We start from the raw sequence: 19,415 nt of genomic DNA, 5'->3' as shown, positions 1-19,415 counted from the left end.
CAAGACTGAATCCCCAGTGAACGTGATTGTTGGGGGGAGGGCGGTAATGGTGGGAGGATGGGGAGGGGAACACCCATATAGAAGGGGAGGGGGAGGGCTTAGGGGGATGTTGGCCTGGAAACAGGGAAAGGGAATAACAATCGAAATGTAAATAAGAAATACCCAAGTTAATAAAAATGGAGGAAAAAAAAAGCCATAAATAGAAAATAGCAATGTATTGTGTGGTGTGTTTTCCACTAATGATTGACTGACAAAACATCCTGATGTGTGCCTCAGGGCAGGGAAGGAGGGAAAGAGAAAGACAGAGACAGAGGGAATAATTGGGGAATGCAGTGGGTGGGGGGAGGTTAGACTTCATGCATGTTGTGCTGGAACTTTTGCACAATTTGAGTTTGGACAGGTCTTGTACTGATCTCAAAAGCAGAGTGCATTTATGTGTAAAAATTTCTTATTTTGTTTGGGAAACACTATTCCCTTGTACTCCTTTACTTCCTCTGTATCTTCCAGCCTTTCTTCCTCTTTTTCACAATGATTCGTGAGTGCTAAAAAGAGATGTGATGGAGAAGTACTATTTCGAGCTGATGACGCTGCAGTCACCTAGTTTCTGCACTTTGACCAGTTGAGAACCTAGGTGTTGATTGCCGTCTACTGAAAAAGGAATCCTCTCTGGTGAGGCTTGAAAATTGCACTGATATACGGGTATAAGATAATTCATCAGAAATCGATTTAGTACTATGATACATTCATAGAATAATTTCCCTAGAGCCGATTCTTGTCTGTAATGACTGTATAAGCTATGGGTTCTATCATGCCTTGAATACAGAGGTTGGGAGACAAGATAGGCAGATATGTGAGAGGTGAGGCAGATTTAGCCTACACAGAAAATTGCATGTAAGAGAAAACAAACAGAGCTTGTTCTCAATTTTATAAATAACTAATGAAATGCAGATGTGAAAGCTGGTATATATGTAAAACATATTTATAATTGAGAAATTAAATATATTCAGCCAATTTAATCATCATTTTAAATATGAGAAATCTTGAATCATTGCTGTGTGTTTTTTTAAATGGCTGTCCCATGCAGTATCTTAATATTCGATTGGAAAATAACCACTTTTTACTCATTTTCAGAAACACAAGCCAATATCAGCTTTAAAATGACATTGCTTTTAAACTCTTTTAATTCTAAACTTTAATAACTTTAATAACGGGAAAATACGGCTAAAATGAAATGGCATTCTCAGAAGAAAAGAAGGACTACATACAATGAAAATAACGTTAACAAAACAGGAAAGCAAAAGAAAAATTATTTTAGAAGCTAAGCTGTAACACTTCCACTCTAACACAAATTGTAAGCAAAGATATTAGAAGACAACAAGCAAAATTGTTCAGACATTTTAATTGGGGCATACATACACATAATCAGAAATGTGTTTTTCTAAATTGATTTCATATGTATGGACTTTTAACCTCTTTTCCTTTTCTTATCATTATTGGTGTGTGTGTGTATGTGTGTGTGTGTGTGTGTGTGTGTGTGTAGTTAGTGTAGTATTGTTGTAGTATTGTTTTCCTTTGTTCTATAATCACTTTTAAATTCAAGTGCTAAATACCTTGTGAAACTATGTTCGTACTTCGATAGAACTATAGGTTTCTTTTTGGGAAAGTGTACATAGCTTATGTGCATTTGCTTTTGTGTGTGCTAGATGTGTGTGAGAATTATATACTCGTGTATGTGGGATCATTTGTGTGCATGTGTATGTATGTAGTGGCCAGAATCGATATTGGGTTATTTTCTATTTTCCTTCGTTAAATTGGTTCTAAGCTCACTATTTTGCTCAGGAATGGTGTCTTGAGAATTGATCACCTGGTGATGCAATTCTCTCAAGGGCTGCATGCTTCTTAAAGTCTTTCTCACTGACATAGATTAGATAAAACCTAATTAATTTATTCTCACTATCAGTAATGTCCAATTCCTTCTCATTTTTGAAATGTTAGTTTTTGGATAAGACTTATTTATAGCAGTATTTTGGGTCACATTGTATCTATTCAAGGAGTAGCACACTTCAGAAAAATAGTTTAGATTGCCCATATTCATCAAATATACTTATGTCTCCCACATGGCCTTGCTTTACTGATAATCTCATGATGATCTCAGAATTTAAGAATTTTTTCCTCCCAAATTTGGTGGGGTTTCCCAATCTCTAAGGAGAGGAAATTGATGGAGTCCTCCAATGTAAATTTTCTGCATGCCTAGCTGTGGGTCTCTGCACCTTTTTCCCTTTACTTCTGTAGGAAGCCTCTCGGATGATGACTGGACAAGGCACCAACATGTGAGCAGAGCAGAATATTATTACAAATCATTTCCTTGAATTATTTCACTGGATTTTGTTGTTTTAGTTTCTTTCTTTCTTTTTTGACTTTTTATTGTTATGTTTTTATGTTTATATCCCATTTTTATTAATTATTTTAATTATTTGCATCCCAAACTTTGCTTCCCTTCTGGGTCTCCCTCCCCCTGCCCCTTTGCCTCTCATGGGGTCCTCTCCTTTGCATCCCCCTTCCCTGGGGCATCACTTCTCTAGAGAGTTAGGTGTATCCTCTCCCTCTGAGGCAGACAAGCCAGCCTTCTGCTACCTGTGTGCCTGGAGCCTAGGACCAGCCCACGTTCTTTGGGTCTGGGAGCTCCCATGGCTCCTTGTTAGTTTACACGGTTGGTCTTCTTATAGGGTTGTCCTCTCCTTCAGCCCTTTCAATCCTGTTGTTCTGTTTTTCTTGTGGTGGTGGTCGTGGTGGTGGGGTGATTTTTGTTGTTGTTTCTGTTTTTTTATGTTGTTTTAGTTTATTGGCCAGTGGTGTTTGATTCTACCTTAGGTCTCTGAGCTCTCCAGTCTCCAGTTCTTGCTCATCCAGGCAGGGTATGATACGAGCTCTCAACTTAAACCAAACATGAGTTAGCCACTCCAACAAGTTCTGTGCCACCATTGTCACAACACATTTTGTAGACAGAGGATTTTGCACGTGTAGGGGTTGGCAGCTATATTGGTGTCCAGATTTCTCTTTTCTAATCCTGCAGAGTACCTTCCCCTGTCAAAAACACTAGAAGTCGGGATAAAGGCTCCATGCCTCTATCAGCTGTAGCTCTCTAGTTTAGTGATTTGTGTGGTCATGGTCCTTGGTAATGCCCCACCTCCACTATCTTCTTTCAGAGAGCATATTTCAAATAAAACTGGCATCTAAAGAGTGAAGTTACAATCTATAACTTCAAAAATTAAAGCAAAACAGCAATCCTAGAAAACAATTTAAAACATTAATCAGAGAAAAGGCAAAAAAAATAGACAGAAATACCAAGGTTAAAGTATAACGGAAAATACGAGAAAAAAGAAAGAGAAGAATATTAAAAATGTACATACATTATCACAATAGAAGACAAGTAAATGCATCACGTAATTGTAAATACATTGATTTTATTTCTTAAAAACATGCAATCCAGTGCTAGGAAATTTCTATAAAATACACAGATAAATCAAGTGCATTAAAGCTGACACAGTGACACACATACCTGTAATCCTGATATTAGGGCAGGAGAGGTAAGAGTCATGAACAGATTCTGTTAAACCTTGCTTACACAATAGGTACCAGGCTGGGATACAGGAGATGCTACCTCAAAAATAAATAAATAAATAAATAAATAAATAAATAAATAAGTATATCAAAAATCATCACAGGAAACCCACACACATATAAACAAACACAAAACACTTAAATTTTGAAAATTAAAGTCAAAAAATTAAAATAGATTGAGCCAATATTACCAGTAAAAATTGTTGTACGACAGAAACAGTACTGCACATAAATATTTGAAGCAATCCTACAGATAAATGAAACTGTATTAAACATACTTTAAATATTCTACTAAGTGACCATAATATTACAGAATGATACAATTTTTTTTCTTGGTAAAACGTATCTCTGATATTTCAGAAACCTTATCTAGAAATGATCCTTTAGAAAAAAATTGGGAATTTGAAGAGACTATCTTCAGTAGTCATACAGAGCTCTAGTAAAGGGATTGGGACAGCAAACTACCCACAAAAGTTTTGAGCTAAAATCTCTCCTGTCTAAAAGAAATTCTGGGAGAGAAATGGAGTAGAGAGTGAAGGAATGGCAAACCAATGACTAGGCCAACTAGAAATCCATCCTATGGGCTGGCACCAATCCCTGCTGTGTTGTGGTTGCAAACAGGAGCCTAGCATTGCTGTGTTCTTAAAGACTGTACCAGCAGCTGAGACGGATGCGGATACTTATAGACAACCTTTAACCTGAGGTCAGAGACTCCTGTAGAAGAATAAGGGAAAGCATTGAAGGAGTTGAAGGGCACGGGATCTCCCAAAGAATGGGCCACCAATCAATGTGTAAATGCAGGTGGTTCCGATGCCCCTGGCACACATGAAGCAGTGGACTGCCTTGTCTGGCATCAGTAGAAAAAGATGCACCTAATCCTATAGAGACATGATGCTCAGTGTGGGGGAAACCAGGGAGCACACACGCTCAGAGGCATAGGAGAGAGGTAATGGGGGAAGAACTCTTCAAGATCATTAAAGAAAATAAAGTGTCTTGCTACTAAAGTATTTTGTGAAGGAAAGAATGTATTTTGAGGCTTTCTATTATTCCCTTGATGGCTTAACTAAATATAAACACTTTTCTTCTTTAATGATGTGAATTATGCATAATCACTATATAAGACTTGAAGATTTATTTTTATCCTTATCTTTAAAGATTATAAAAAAAAATCCCTTCACTATTTTGATTTGTACTACATCGTATCGAAGAGTGAATAACTTTTTATACTAACATACGTTAAGGCTAAAGTGAATGTGAGGTCGGATATACTACAGAAGCTAACAAATGAGGCTTGCAGTTAGGCATGACATAGATAAAATGAAAGGCAGGATTTTGTTAAAATACTCTAGAAAAGTTTTTAAGAAGCAAGCCCAAAAGCTTGGAATACTCAAGATACAATTCACAGACCAGAGCTCAGAAGTAGGAAGACCAAAATGTGGATGCATTAGTCCTTCTTAGAAGGGGGAATAAAATATCTCACGGGAGGAAATACAGTGACAATGAGTGGAGCAGAGACTAAAGGAAAGGCCATCCAGAGATAGCCCCACGTGGGGATCTATGCCATATGTAGCCACCAAACCCAGTCACTATTGCTGATGCCAGGAGCCTAATATGGATGTCTACTGAAAGGCTTTGCCAGATCCTTACTGATACTGATTAAGAAGCTTATAGCTAACAATCAGACTGGGCATGGGGATCCCAATGGAGGAGTTAGAGAAAGGACTGAAGGAACTGAAGGGGTTTGCAAACCCCTAGGAAGAACAACTGTATCAATCAACCCAGTGCCCCAGAGCTCGGAGGGACTAAACCACTAACCAAAGAGTACACATGCAGGAAACCATGGCTCCAGCCGCATATGTAGCAGAGGATGGGTCATCACTAGGAGGAGAAACCAGCCCTTGGTCCTGTGAAGGCTGGATATCCCAGTATAGGGGATGCCAGGGTGTTGCGGTAGGAGTGGGTGGGTGGGAGGGGGAGCACCCTCGTAGAAACATGGGTCTGAAGGATGGTAGAAGGAGGAACCAGAAAAGGGGATAACATTTGAAATGTAAATGCATAAACTATCTGTAAAAAAGAATCAACTCTTGCTTAAAACACTGTAGGTAGTCACTACCCTTTACTTTGTAAATTCAATTTTATGGGTATATAACATCATAGATTTTCTTTTTCATCTAACACCAAAAGCTGAATTGTGGGTTTTACTGAGAAAACCTCTGCTAATTGCAGGAAGGAAACTCTCATGGCTCACAATAGGTGAACAGGAGACAAAGAGTAGACACGGGCATAAATAGAGACACTTGAGGAAATATTTTGCTTTTGCTGTCTACCTTGGTCTGCCCTCCACCCTGGAGTGTCTCTTCTAAACTTAAATGCTAATAATTTATTCACTCTCTAGAATTTTGGTGTGAATACATCTCCTGGACTATAAGAGGTAACACTACTCTGGTGGTAGACACTAGAATGTAGGTAGCAAGATGCATCTCTCCTTATGATAACTCAAATCACAAAAACACAAGAAATTAGTAATGTTTCTAATGACAAATTGGAAAAAACAATTCATTTAATCTCCTTATAGATATATAAACTTTCTGGCAGAAAATAAGTAAGAATAATAACCCAAGAAATTTATTTGACTAAATAATATTAATGCACAAAAACAGAGTTACTGCAGATGAGTTGCACAATAATTGTTTTACTGGTGAAGTTATTTTTAGATCATGAAAAACATATTGCAATTGGTGAAGAAAATGCTGCCGTCATTCTTATATACTTCCTCTCAAATTCATATAAACATCTTTCATCTTTCATAAAGTACTCTTGAGTTTACATTACATTATAGAATCTAAAACATTACTGATATATTGATTAGATAATTTACTGCACAGGAACAAAGACTAGAATATGTTTAAGAAAAGCAAGGAATTGAATTAAGTAAATATGTGAGGGAGGCATTTTAGCATCAAGATGTATGATGAAACTTGCAGCTTATGGATGATATTTTTCTATATAGGAGTGCCACAATTTAGTCATAATTATTATGAAATTCACAAGTAAATATGTATTAAAGTGCACATAATAAATTTCAAGGTTAACATGGAAAAAGTAGCTTCAATCATCCCTCAGTTTTTAAAATGATTTGTGTTTTGTCTGTGTACTAAAAAGCTCTACATATAACATAATAGGGCCATTGTTTCTGACATTGCCACATCTAGATTTTTGTCCTCAACTAGTACAGTGTATTTTGCCCCATAGAAGACTCAAAATATATATTTAAATAAACCCTCTTATCAAGTGATAATTTAAAAATAATGATGATTAGTAACAATGTATTGGAAAAGGATATACTTCACAAATTTCTCACGAAGTTTCAGGTTACATTTCTTTTTTTTCCCTTCATCTTTATTAAATTGGGTATTTTTTTTTACATTTCAATTGTTATTCCCTTTCGGGTTTCAGGCCAACATCCCCCTAGTCCTCCGCTCCCCTTTTATGGATTGTTTCCCCTTCCCATCCTCCCACATTACTGCACTCACCCCAACAATCATGTTCACTGGGGTTCAGTCTTGGCAGGACCAAGGGCTTCCCCTTCCACTGGTGCTCTTACTAGGCTATTCATTTGCTACCTATGCAGTTAGCCAAGGGTCCAGTCATATAGTCTTGGGGTGATGGCTTAGTCCCTAGAAGCTGTGGTTGGTTGGGATTGTTCATATGGGGTCTTGAGCCCCTTCAAGCTTTTCCAGTCCTTTCTCTGATTCCTTCAATGGGGGTCCCATTCTCAGTTCAGTGGTTTGCTGCTGGCATTTGCCTATGTATTTGCCATATTCTGGCTGTGTCTCTCAGGATAGATCTACATCCGGTTCCTGTCAGCCTGCACTTCTTTGCTTTCATCTTTTAGTTTGGTGGCTGTATATGTGGGACCACATGGGGCAGGCTCTGAATGGGTGTTCCTTCTCTATGTTCAAACTTTGCCTCTATCCCCTCCCAAGGGTATTCTTCTTCCCCTTTTAAAGGAGTGAAGCATCCACATTTTGATCATCCTTCTTGAGTTTCATGTGTTCTGTGCAACTAGGGGAATTGAGCATTTGGGCTAATAGCCACTTATCAATGAGTGAATACCATGTGCGTTTTTCTGTGATTGGGTTCCCTCACTCAGGATGATACATTTCTTGTTATGAGTAAGAACAAACTACTTCTTGTACTTAGTTGTTTCTTACCTCCTTTCACCATACACCATAACATTTCTAATTTTGTAGGCAGCAGTGACTTTAAAAGATACATCCTCTACAGAGATAAACTCTCATGATTATTTCTGTTTTGAACCGCTTGCTCTGGTCTTTATCTTGTGTCTGTGTGTCTAGTACTGTAAGCATTCACTAAGCAATAATATATTTTACAAAGAAAAAGCCAAGATCCCCTGCTCTCTTAAACAAGTGTCTGAAACATACACACACTAAATGTTTTCAGGTTACAATTCATAGTTATAATTAGTATGTCATGCTAGGAAGAGAATAGAAAGCAGTCATATTCTACACACCCCTGCCTGCACCTAGAGGAACAGCTAAAGAACTTGTTATAAATTTGTAGTCAATTTTCTAGGCACAGACTAAAGTATTACGCATGTATGTTCTCCCAAAGTAACTTTTCATAGTTTGTGGTCAAATCCTCGCTTCAGAAGGTAATTGCATATGTGTCTTTTCAAGATTATCTCTCCTGAAATTAACTATGAGAACTGAGAGAAAAGAAATGAAATGATCTCTTTTTTACACAGCATAAGTGTAAGCATAGATAAATAGGCAGATCACCATCAGGGAGTCTGCTAGAGAAAAACCTCCTACATGATTAGACATTAAACAAAGCACCTAAGTCCCCTCATAAATTGAGGGACTTAATTTTACTTTACTTCCTTTCAAGCAGAGCATATCAGAATTCCACTTGCTGTACCTTCACTTTCCTACACCCATCTTCAAAGATTTATAGGTCTATTTCTAAAATTATCATTTTTAAAAATTGCCATTTGGAGTAATTATTTCAGTTAGAAATACTGTGTCTCTTGCAGTTATCTATTATGGCAAACAGGGGGTAGAGATCATTTCAATTATCTTTGCCCTTGTGGGCATACTTAGTAAAGTAAAATTGCAACAGTGTTACAATGTTTTAAAAATGTATAAACTCCCAAATTTTATTAATACTATATATTTTAATATACTCTAAAATAAAATCTTCAGCTCAATTGGAGTTCTTGGAAAAAATATAACAAAATCCTACATGGAATAAAATGTTTCTTCCAAGACATTATTTTTTTCCGCTGCTTTATTCAAAACTGCTACTTGGTTATCTACACTCTAAGTGGTGGCACTTATCATTGAAAAGTTTTATATTAAAAACATTATAATAATTATTTGGTAATGACACCTCTTTGCATGCTCTAATTCTAATTTTCTTAAACGATAAATAGATTATATTAGAAGTTGTAAGAAGTAAGCAATAATTATACAAATCCTCAAGGACACAGGGACTTCACATCTCTTCCTGACAAATTAATGCTAGAAGAAAATTTTTCCACAATCATGAATTTTATCATCTTTAAAAAAAATAAAACATCTCTTAATTGTCTGTCACTTAAGCAAGATTCATATCTGTGTGAAGGAAACCAGCCAGTACTTGATTAAAAATATGAAATCACCTGAGTGCTTTTAGGAGGATCATTTCTGAAATGATTAAGTCATGCATTTGCAACTGGTCTGTAATAAACACGAACAATGGCTAAAAGTTACCATGTTTTCCTTCATCAAATTAAAGAAAGCCTTGCATCAAAAATGCAGTAATGTTTGCCTAAATTATATTGATGCTTTCTCACATCATAATAATCACCAGAGAAATGTGACTAAAAATTACAAAGAAAGTAAAAAATCTTAAGTTCCCAAGGGCCAACCCCCCAAACTGACAAATCACATAGGCTGATTTTCCCATAGATATTTCTAAAACTTGAAAGTCAGAATAAATCCTTGGAATAGAATACTGTAACCTTTTTAGAATGTTAATCAATATGAATTTCTAAATATGAAAATATGAACAAAAATAAAATATTGATAAGTTATTGATTTTAATATACATAGTTCCTAATTTGTGTAAAGCATATAGAATTCTGAATTAACTAATTTATACTATCTTGTATATTTGCAAGCTACTGTTGTAATTTATTTGATGGTTGAGTGATGCATGAGAGGGTAGAACTGTAATTTGATTTCACATCTTAGCAGAAAAAGTATGTACAGTGTATTTCTCAAGCTTTTGTCTTGACCATTTAAGATTTGAATTTTAATAGATAATACATGTGAGGTAAATTCATCTTAACTTCCTGATCGTTTTTCTTTCAGTGCTTGAAGCAGTAGCTCCTGCTGTCTCTGAATTATTGCACTGATTACTTCTGTTCAACTTCTTGAAAGGAGCTAATCTCGGTAAGATATTTCTATAAAATTGCATAATGTTATTGCTTTAAAAACATAAATAAGCAGGAAAATTGCAATATTAAATTTAATAACAAGCTTCACTGAGTATAATGTGATCACTTCTTTGTTATTTAATCTTTTAAAGGTACCAATCATCTAAAATACAATATAAATTACACTGGTATGTCTAAGCTACATAATATTTATATCATAACAAGAAAATGATATGAATTTACTTTTAAAATATGCACAGTCTGCAACAACGTTTAAATACGTTGTTCTCAATGTATTTATTGTGCACATAGTAACAATGTCTAGATATAATTTTGTTATCATATAAATTCTACCATCACTGGGTTTCTATTTTTAATTTTTACATGCAAACTTAATTTAAAGCACGCATTAGAAATAGCCTATGAATTTTACATGTGTATATTAGAATCAAAATGTGTAGTTGCAATATACATTATTGAAGATGATCTTCAGAAGACGCTGTACATTGAATAGTTTTTTATGTTCACATTCTCCTCATTTTCATGTTAATGTCTTTAGAGATGTCACATCAGTATTTTGCTATTGCAAACTTCACAAAATCTGTCTAAAAATAATGTATTCATGACAGTATTGTCTTAATAACTTATTGAAACCATAATTAATTCACAGCTCTAGGCATACTTATCTAAGAGTCTACTTTAAAGTTTGTAACTTTCACTATTGCTTGTTTAGGCAACATAAATGAAAATTAAATTCTAAATGAAAATAGTATGTTTCCTGTGGCTCTAGACTAGAAACTGCAATCTAAAACATATATGTGTTAAGTAAATTACCCAAAATATACGAGTATGTGTAGAATGTTTTTTTCACCCATATCCATTTATTTTCCTTGTATTTTCAATTGCCTTATTTAGATTCCCTTTTCTAGTCTCTTAATTTCACTTGTCTTGCAGTGAATTAATGGATTTAGAAACTAATAACTAAAGCAGGAAATTATAATTTCTACAATGGTTATTTGTTATTATAAATATGTTATTTTACATGCTAGTGAGTGTGAACATTCAGCTTTTAAGAGAAAATTTGCACTATTGAGACATTAAATAATTTAAATATGATTTAAGACCCAGTAAAGCTGTGTTATTTGAATAAAACCAAAGATAGATATTATTCTATGAAAACCTAATACATTAACAAGATTGATCAGAGCTCAGAACACAAACTCAGTACAATTTGGCCAAATATAAGATTAAAAAAAAATCATGACTTTTCAATGTTTAATACCATGATGTTACTTTTAACCTAGAATATGAAAACAGATATGTAAAGAAGCAAATTTCCAGTGAAAAATGACGATTTCTTACTTCTGGTAAAGAAAATCAATTCAATTTTGCAATGGCTTATCTTTTTACTTTGCAGTTGTAAAGTTGTGATGTTATCTTGCCTAAATGAATAAGTGTATTATGACCTGATTCACATAAATGTTTGAAAAACAATTAAAGAAATGTTCAACATCTTTAGTCATCAGGGAAATGTAAATCAAAACTACATTGAGAATCCATCTTATACCAGAATAAGTAAATCAATAAAATTATAGCTCATGCTGGCAACTATGTGACACAAGGGGAACACTCATTGTGATGGTCTGCATAGGTTTGGCCCAGTGAGTGGCACTATTAGAAGGTGTGACCTTGTTGGTGGAAGTGTGTCACTGTGGGGGTGGGCTTGGAGTCCCTCCTCCTACCTGCCTGTGGATGCTCAGTCTGTTCCTGGCTCCCATCAGGTGAAGATGTAGAACTCAACTCCTCCTGCAACATGGCTGCCTGGATGCTGCAATGGGGCCATGCTCCCACCTTAATGATAGTGGACTGAACCTCTGAACCTGTAAGCCAGCTCCAAATAAATGTTGTCCTTTTTAAAATTTACATTGGTCATGATGTTTGTTCAGAGCAATAAAACCCTAACTAAGACACTCATGAATTGCTGTTGAATGTGAAAACTTGTAGAGCCACTATGGAACTCAGTGTGGCAGTTCCTCAGGATGATGGGAATCTATCTACCTCAAGATCCAGCTATATAACTCTCGGGCATATGCCCAAATGACATTTCTTCCTATCACAGAGACACTTGCTCAACCATGTTATTGCTGCTCTATTATATGAAACAACCTATATGTTACTCAATGGAAGCCAGAATAAAGAAAATGTGGTATATTAATACAATGAGTTATTACTTAGCCCATAAAATAAATGAAATAATTTAATTCACAATTAAATTAATGACACCAGAAAAGGAAAATGCTACATGAAATAAACCAGACATAAAATTCAAATATGTATTACTTATGTGTGGATATTAGCTGTTAGGTCCTTTGATAAGCAGGATACAATGCACATAGGTATCATGGTTAGAAACAGAGTAAGGGACTTTAAGGAGAAGTAGACCATCCTAGGTAGAGGGAACTGAATAGGTAGTTATAGATGGATGTTGGGTCCTGGACTAGAAGAATTAAGTAAAGAAGGGAAGAAGGTGATTGTTAACTAAAGCAAAGTGTCATTTGAGGAACTATGTAGAAAGAAAAAACAATAGAAGTTTCCTATACATATTAGACATCTTTTGTCTCTATATTAAGGGTTCAATTATGGAACTGGGTTGGGTTTATTCAACTTGTTGGCAAAGGTGGCCCCATGAGAACCCCCAAACCACCAGTGCTAGCAAAGCTAATGGTTGCTCTCTACAAACTGATGGTAAGGTCCTATTGCTGAAGATAACCACTACACACCCCGTTGAACAAGGAGAAGTCACAATGTTGTCTACCTAGATCCTTCATCTGTACTTACTCATGTTCATAGTGTTAAAAGGTACTCTGGATGCTTCAAAGAAGAAAGATAACCACGAACATGGCAGCAAATGTTTCCATATATAATGGTGACCTCATGTAAAATATAACTGTGCAATAGTGGCATAAGATTTATGGGACTAACCAATCAATATCTGATTAGATGTAAGGCATATTCCATGATATGAAACCCAACCTTGGCACTAACTTTGGTAGCCAAATGCCTAAGAATATACAGGCCAAAAATCTAGAGGGAAACCAAATACTGCTGTTCTGCTAAAGGAACTTATCAATAAAATTATAAAAATAATAAAATTAAGGAGTCTAATATTTGTATATAAGGATCCATGACCGAAAAATGACATTCCATTCAGATAGTATGTAAATATAGAGTGTTTTATTATGCAGAAGTCCAGATGTCTCCCATTACCAAGATAGATGGATAGAAAGAAAGGAAGACAGACAGACAGACAGACAGACAGAGAACCAAGTGAGCTCATAGTCTCAATGTAAAGCACATTGGAATTCCTGGGTAGAGGAGCTTTATCCTATTCTGTCTCTAGGCATTCCAGAACCATTATTGGGGCATGAAGGCTGGAGCCAGAAGTCTTTTTCTATTAGTAATAGACTTGTCCGGACTTGCCCATTTCTTAGGCTTAGTCTCCTAGACTGCCAATTTGAATTCTATCATCTATTCAGCCTAGCCTCTTAGTGCACTTTAACAGACATTTAAGAGTGTGTAAAGTATGCTGATTCATGATTAATTATAATCACTGAAGTCTGCTTACTGCCTGTGGTCATGTAGGTAGATACACCATTGTTGTGAACAAAAGGCAAAATTGAGACCATAAGACATAGTCAAATTTAAAGTTTGTTACGTAATATTAAAATTTAAAAATTGAAGCCTGTTGACTGCCTGTGGTCATGTAGGTAGATATACCATTGTTTTGAACATAAGGGGCAAAATTGAGACCATAAGACATAGTCAAATTTAGTTTGTTATGTAATATTAAGATTTAAATACCCTCATAGAAGAAGGAGGTGAGGGGATGGGATAGGGGGCTGAGGGACAGGAAACTAGAAAAGGGAGTAACATTTGAAATATAAGTTTAAAATATCCAATAAAAAGATTTAAATGTCAATTAAAGAGTACTTTTTAAGTGAGGTGGAAGTATGTCGATAGGTGGGGGAACATACTATTAGAGGCAAAACGGAGGGGGGATGGGATGGAGGGTTTACAAAGACGGGACCAGAAAGGAGGAGAACATTTGAAATGTAAACAAATAAACTAACCAATTAATAGTAATAAAAAAAGAATATGTAGAGTAGTCCCTATACTGAATCCTATTTAACATCTCATCACATTAATCTTTTATACTTTTTCTGTATTGCTTTAGTAGGAGACAAAGAAAAAGCCTTTTAATTATAAAAGATTCTTTCAAATTAATAATTTTCCTCTAATACAAATGTTATACTTTTACTTTGATTCACATATTAATGCCTTTGATATAACTGACATATTTCATATTGAACACTACTTCATACATTGGTTTAGTCATGATTTTTAATTTTTCAAGCACTATATTAAAGAAACTAATATTACTACAGTAATCCAATAATTGAGTTGAGTTTTGGACATTTTCACCAGTTTTAAAACATTTCTTGTTCTATTAATTATCATTGACTTCATTTCAACAATTTAGATTTTTTTCTGTATCATGCTAGTTATGATATCCATAGCAAGAGTTTATGTCCTATATCTTTTTGTTGGCTCTGTTTGGCATATTTATTTATTTTCTGCATTTAAAGTATTATGCTTTATTCTCTCACAAACTATATGTATTTAATGATACATAAAATGTAAATTTACTTAATATAATGTTTATATTATTTTCCTTGATATTTGCAAAATCTGAAGTTTGATTATAGGAATCTCTCATTATTTCCCATTCTTTTTCCTTTCCCTGATTTGCAGAATTCTGTGACTTTGAGTTTCAGTTTAACTTAATATAATGTTTATATTCAAAATTTTCTCTGATCCAGGCAGCCCATGGATTAAAGAAAAGGAATGCAAAACCTGAAGTTTGATTATAGGAATCTCTCTTATTATTTCCCATTCAGATTTTTCAAACCCCTGATTTGCAAAATCCTGTGACTTTGAGTTTCAGTTTAAATCTTCTGCTTTGCTTTAATCTCACTCCCATGTTTTCAACCTTTGACCAAAAAAAAAACCCCTAGCCTTCCCTATTTTTTTGAGCTTCCAGGGTACAATTTGTCTCCTGCGTGGGATTTTAGTTTTAAGCCTTTTTTATTTCAAAATATATTTATAAGACTTGGAAGGGTCTCTCTTGAGGATCTTTAATTATTGTTTTTGGTTTAAGGTTCTTTACTAATTTAGATGGTAATTTTTCTCTCCTTTTGTAGGAACTTTTAATTATTCTTGGTTTAATACTAATTCTAGATGGTTGTAGGAACTTGCCACAAGCTGAGAGGAGGATGATGAGGTTTGGTCTGTTGTCATGTGTTGCAATGCTAAATTCTACCAGGAAGTCTAATTGTCCAACAGTGAATTTTCACATTTACCAGCTTTTGTTGTGCAATCTTGTTCCTTAATTTAAACTATTGGTTAAATAACAATGGCTCCAGGCAATTACTGGAAGGATTAGAGGTAGGCTAGTTTTGAGGTACTTTGGTGCCTGCTTAAGGAGGGGAGGAGAAAGTCTATGGAAGAGAAGCCCCCAAGAGGGGAGATTGACCTTGAGGACATGGCCAGGAGAAACTGCAAGTATTTGGGGTATAGTGCAGGGAGAGTATCCAGGCCAGCAGTTAGAAAAGTAGATTAGGTGTTACACCCCAAGTAATTGTCAAAGCCAAATAAAATATCCAAAGTCTGAATCTCATTCATTTCTAAGTTAGACTGGGTTACATTGAAGTTGGTTCAACTACACTTTGATTCTACCAAGAGCTATGCGATATTGTGGAAAGCCAGTACTCTGCTTGGCAGAAAGCATGCTTTGTTGAGGCTAGTGGAGAAAACTAGCAGACTAGCCTGGGTCCACTGAATCTCCAGCCATGTGCCTGGTAAGAGTTGCAGGCCCACCCAAGCATGGCAGGCCACGTGGACCAAAGCCTAGTAGATGCCCGCTGACCAAGTCCGAAAGCTGCACAGAAGCATGGCTGATTGGAAAGGCTTAGTCTGGGTTGGATGAAGACAGAGCCAGGAACCTTGAGCTAACTGAACAGCTGTGGACTGAGTCAATGAGACAGAAGATAAATGAAGTTCTAAGAGCCTAAATTGATAAGGTAGTGAATTTAAAGAACAATAAAAAATATAGAATCTAAGTGTAAAAATTTATAAAAAGAAATTTATTCAAATGTAAAATATAGATGAAAGGACAGCAGAAGCTTCATCATTTATTACCACTAAGGACCAGGCCTGATTTAAACAAACAAACAAACAAACAAAAACATAAGACACCAGCTCCAGGAATAGACTATAAGTTCCAGAAACTAGGTCATAAAACACCAGCCCTAGGAACAGACCATAAAACCCATAAAAAAAGATCATAAAATCCCCTCCTAAAGAACCGACTGGGGATAACCACAAAAATGGAGAAATATCATATCTCAGGATGGGCCATCTGTGCCGGACAGTCCTACTGCATCACATGATTGAACATGACATAGAAATGCAGATGACTAAACAACTGTGGACCCCTAGCACTCTAACCAGTTTAGATATCTAACCAGTTTCCTATAAGAAGGCTTGCTTCCTTTTTTCTTTGGTCACCATTTTGGAGAATGGTTGACCCCTGCAAGCTGGATGTTTCTGCAGAATAAGACATGCTGTCCATTGTTTTTGCATACTATCTGAGTCTGGGGCCTTCCTTCAGTGATTTTTCAGACTCTTACATAAATTCCTTAGACGTTTAAGATTAAAGAGGAAAAATGTTCATAAATTTGGGGTGGAGGGAAGCACAATAGCACACTGTATCTGGAATCCATGTGCTCTTGCTTCCCTTATACATATGACTGTTTTTCAATGGTTACAGTTTTTGTGCCCTCTTTGGGAAAGATCAGAATCAGCACAAATGTGGAGAAAATGAAACTACAAATTAAGTACTAAATGAGAGATCATAAACAGACTTTGAAAGTAAATCAAAATAGGAAACCCAGTGGGGTTTTGCCTTCTCAAAGGAGAAAGGGACACCTTCTCAAAGAAGAAGGGGACATGGTAACTGGAGGAAGATCTGTGTGAAGGAGTAATGAAAGGAGAGATGAGGCTGATATTGGGAAGGGAAGTGAATAAAAAAACAAATTAGGAAAAATAAAATAAATAAAAATAATTAAATGTAAAAAAAAAGGCCAATGCCTACAATCAATTGCTGGAGGAATTAGAGTTAGGCAGGTTCTGATTTACCTAGTTGGGGTTGCAGAGACAAGGGAGGAGAAAGAGCACAGGAGAGAGAGGAGGAAGCTGCCACAGGAGAGACTCATCATGAGTACAAGGCCAGGAGAAACAGCTAGTATTTGGGGCACACCACTGGAAAGTTATCCAAGCCAGCAGTTGGAAAATTAGATCAGGGGTGACCCCAGTAATTGTCAAAGCCAAATAAAATAATCATAGTCTGAGTCTCATTGATCTGTAACCTAGACTACGATAAGCTTAAATTGGTTCAAATACAGAGGAACCTCAATTAAGAAATCAAGATTTACCTGTGGGCAAGCTTGAAGGCCACAGGATACAATGTAAAGCAATTGCTTGATTTGCTTTGGTTGAGGTGGGTCCAGTCCCCTATGACTGGAACTGCCCCTGGGCTGGTCCAGGTTTCTATATAATATCAGGCTAAGCAAGCCATGTTGAACAAGCCAGTAAGCATCACTCCTCCATGGTCTCTCTGGAGGTTGTCGCTCCAGTTTCCTGCCCTGCTAGAGTCCCTACTATAACTTGCTGCGATGATGGACTGTCATATGGAAGTGTAAGCCAAATAAGCACATTCTTCTCCAAGATGCTTCAGTAATAATGTTCATCATCACAGCAGTAGAGACCTTCCTCCTGGCACCCAACAGATCAAGAAACAGAACTTTCTGGGTTCTTCAAGTACCATGTCTGACTGCATGCTACCATATTTCCCACCATGAAGATAATGGACTAAATCTCTGATATAGTAAATTAGCATCAACTAAATGTTTTCCTTTATAAAAATTGCCTTGGTCATGGTGTTCTCTGACAATAAACTCTAAGTATGAGAGTTACGATGCTCAGCTTGTATGAGGAGTTTGAAAAATAATTTTAATTTCAATTAAATTCAATTTTTTCAGTTTCCATTTGAGTGAGTCTCCATATTTTCTAATGTTTTTCTTTTTTCATATTTCGAGATTCCCATATATGAGCTATGTCTAAATCATTTTTACTTCTATATGTCCTTTGTTGTCTTTTTGAGTCCACAAACAATTCTTGAATTTATTACCTCATTTTATTAGGAAAAGATAGTAACAACTACAGCCTGGGCAAAACTCAGACAGAAATACATGTATGTGGTGAGGTGTTTTGGTTGAGTGTGTCTCAAAGATTCATAAATATTTTGGTCCCCATAATGGTAATAGGAAATACCATGACTCATGGAAAGGAGGGGGTAGTGGAACATTCTTAAGCCATTGGTTAGATACCTTTAAAGGGATAACCTCCAGTATAGCCCTAGTCTTTTCCTCACTGTCACCATTGTAATTACAGCATTATTACTGCATTCATTCTTGCTAGGATATGTTAATATTACCAGAGATCCATAGCAATGGGGGGAGGGGGATCACTCAAGCTTGGACTTGAAAGTCCAGAACTGAAAATGAACTTTTTTTTTTTTTTTTTTCGGAGCTGGGTACCGAACCCAGGGCCTTGCGCTAGCTAGGCAAGCGCTCTACCACTGAGCTAAATCCCCAACCCCTGAACTTTTATTTATTTCATTAAAAGAGAGGGGGAGAGAGAGAGCATGAGCTTTCTGTTGGCACTTTAGATCTAGTGTCTCTAGTTATTACTTCTTCACTTGGACAGAGCTGATGATCTCAATTGTCCTCACATTGTAGTTCTGGGGCTGGAAACATAAGTGTGAAGCAGTCTGTATCCATTGGTGACACAGCCTGAATTCTGTGTCAGTGAGTGATTCTGTATGTTAGGACTGAGCTGAGATTGAATCTGTAGGGTTTTCCAAGTGCTGATATTTCCTGGCAGTTGAAGTCATGGGTCTAGACTTCTAGTGAGGCCATGAGTAGTATACCCTGATATTGCAATACATTTACAATCTGTATTTACATGATATTACTTTCACTAACTCTGTAAAAGTTTTCATGAAACCCTAACTCTTTAGGAATATATCTTGGGCTTTGGTCAATGGAGATGAGGTACAATGTGGCCTATCATGACTGGAAATATAAAAGCAAGCATTTTATTGTCCAGTGACATCTGAAAAAAGGAAACTCCTCTATAGGCAAGAACTGTAGAGAACAAATGCTATGGGATT

This window comes from Rattus rattus, chromosome 12 (assembly GCF_011064425.1).
Source record: "Rattus rattus isolate New Zealand chromosome 12, Rrattus_CSIRO_v1, whole genome shotgun sequence".
Classification (NCBI taxonomy): domain Eukaryota; kingdom Metazoa; phylum Chordata; class Mammalia; order Rodentia; family Muridae; genus Rattus; species Rattus rattus.
This window is presented reverse-complemented; position numbering follows the sequence as displayed.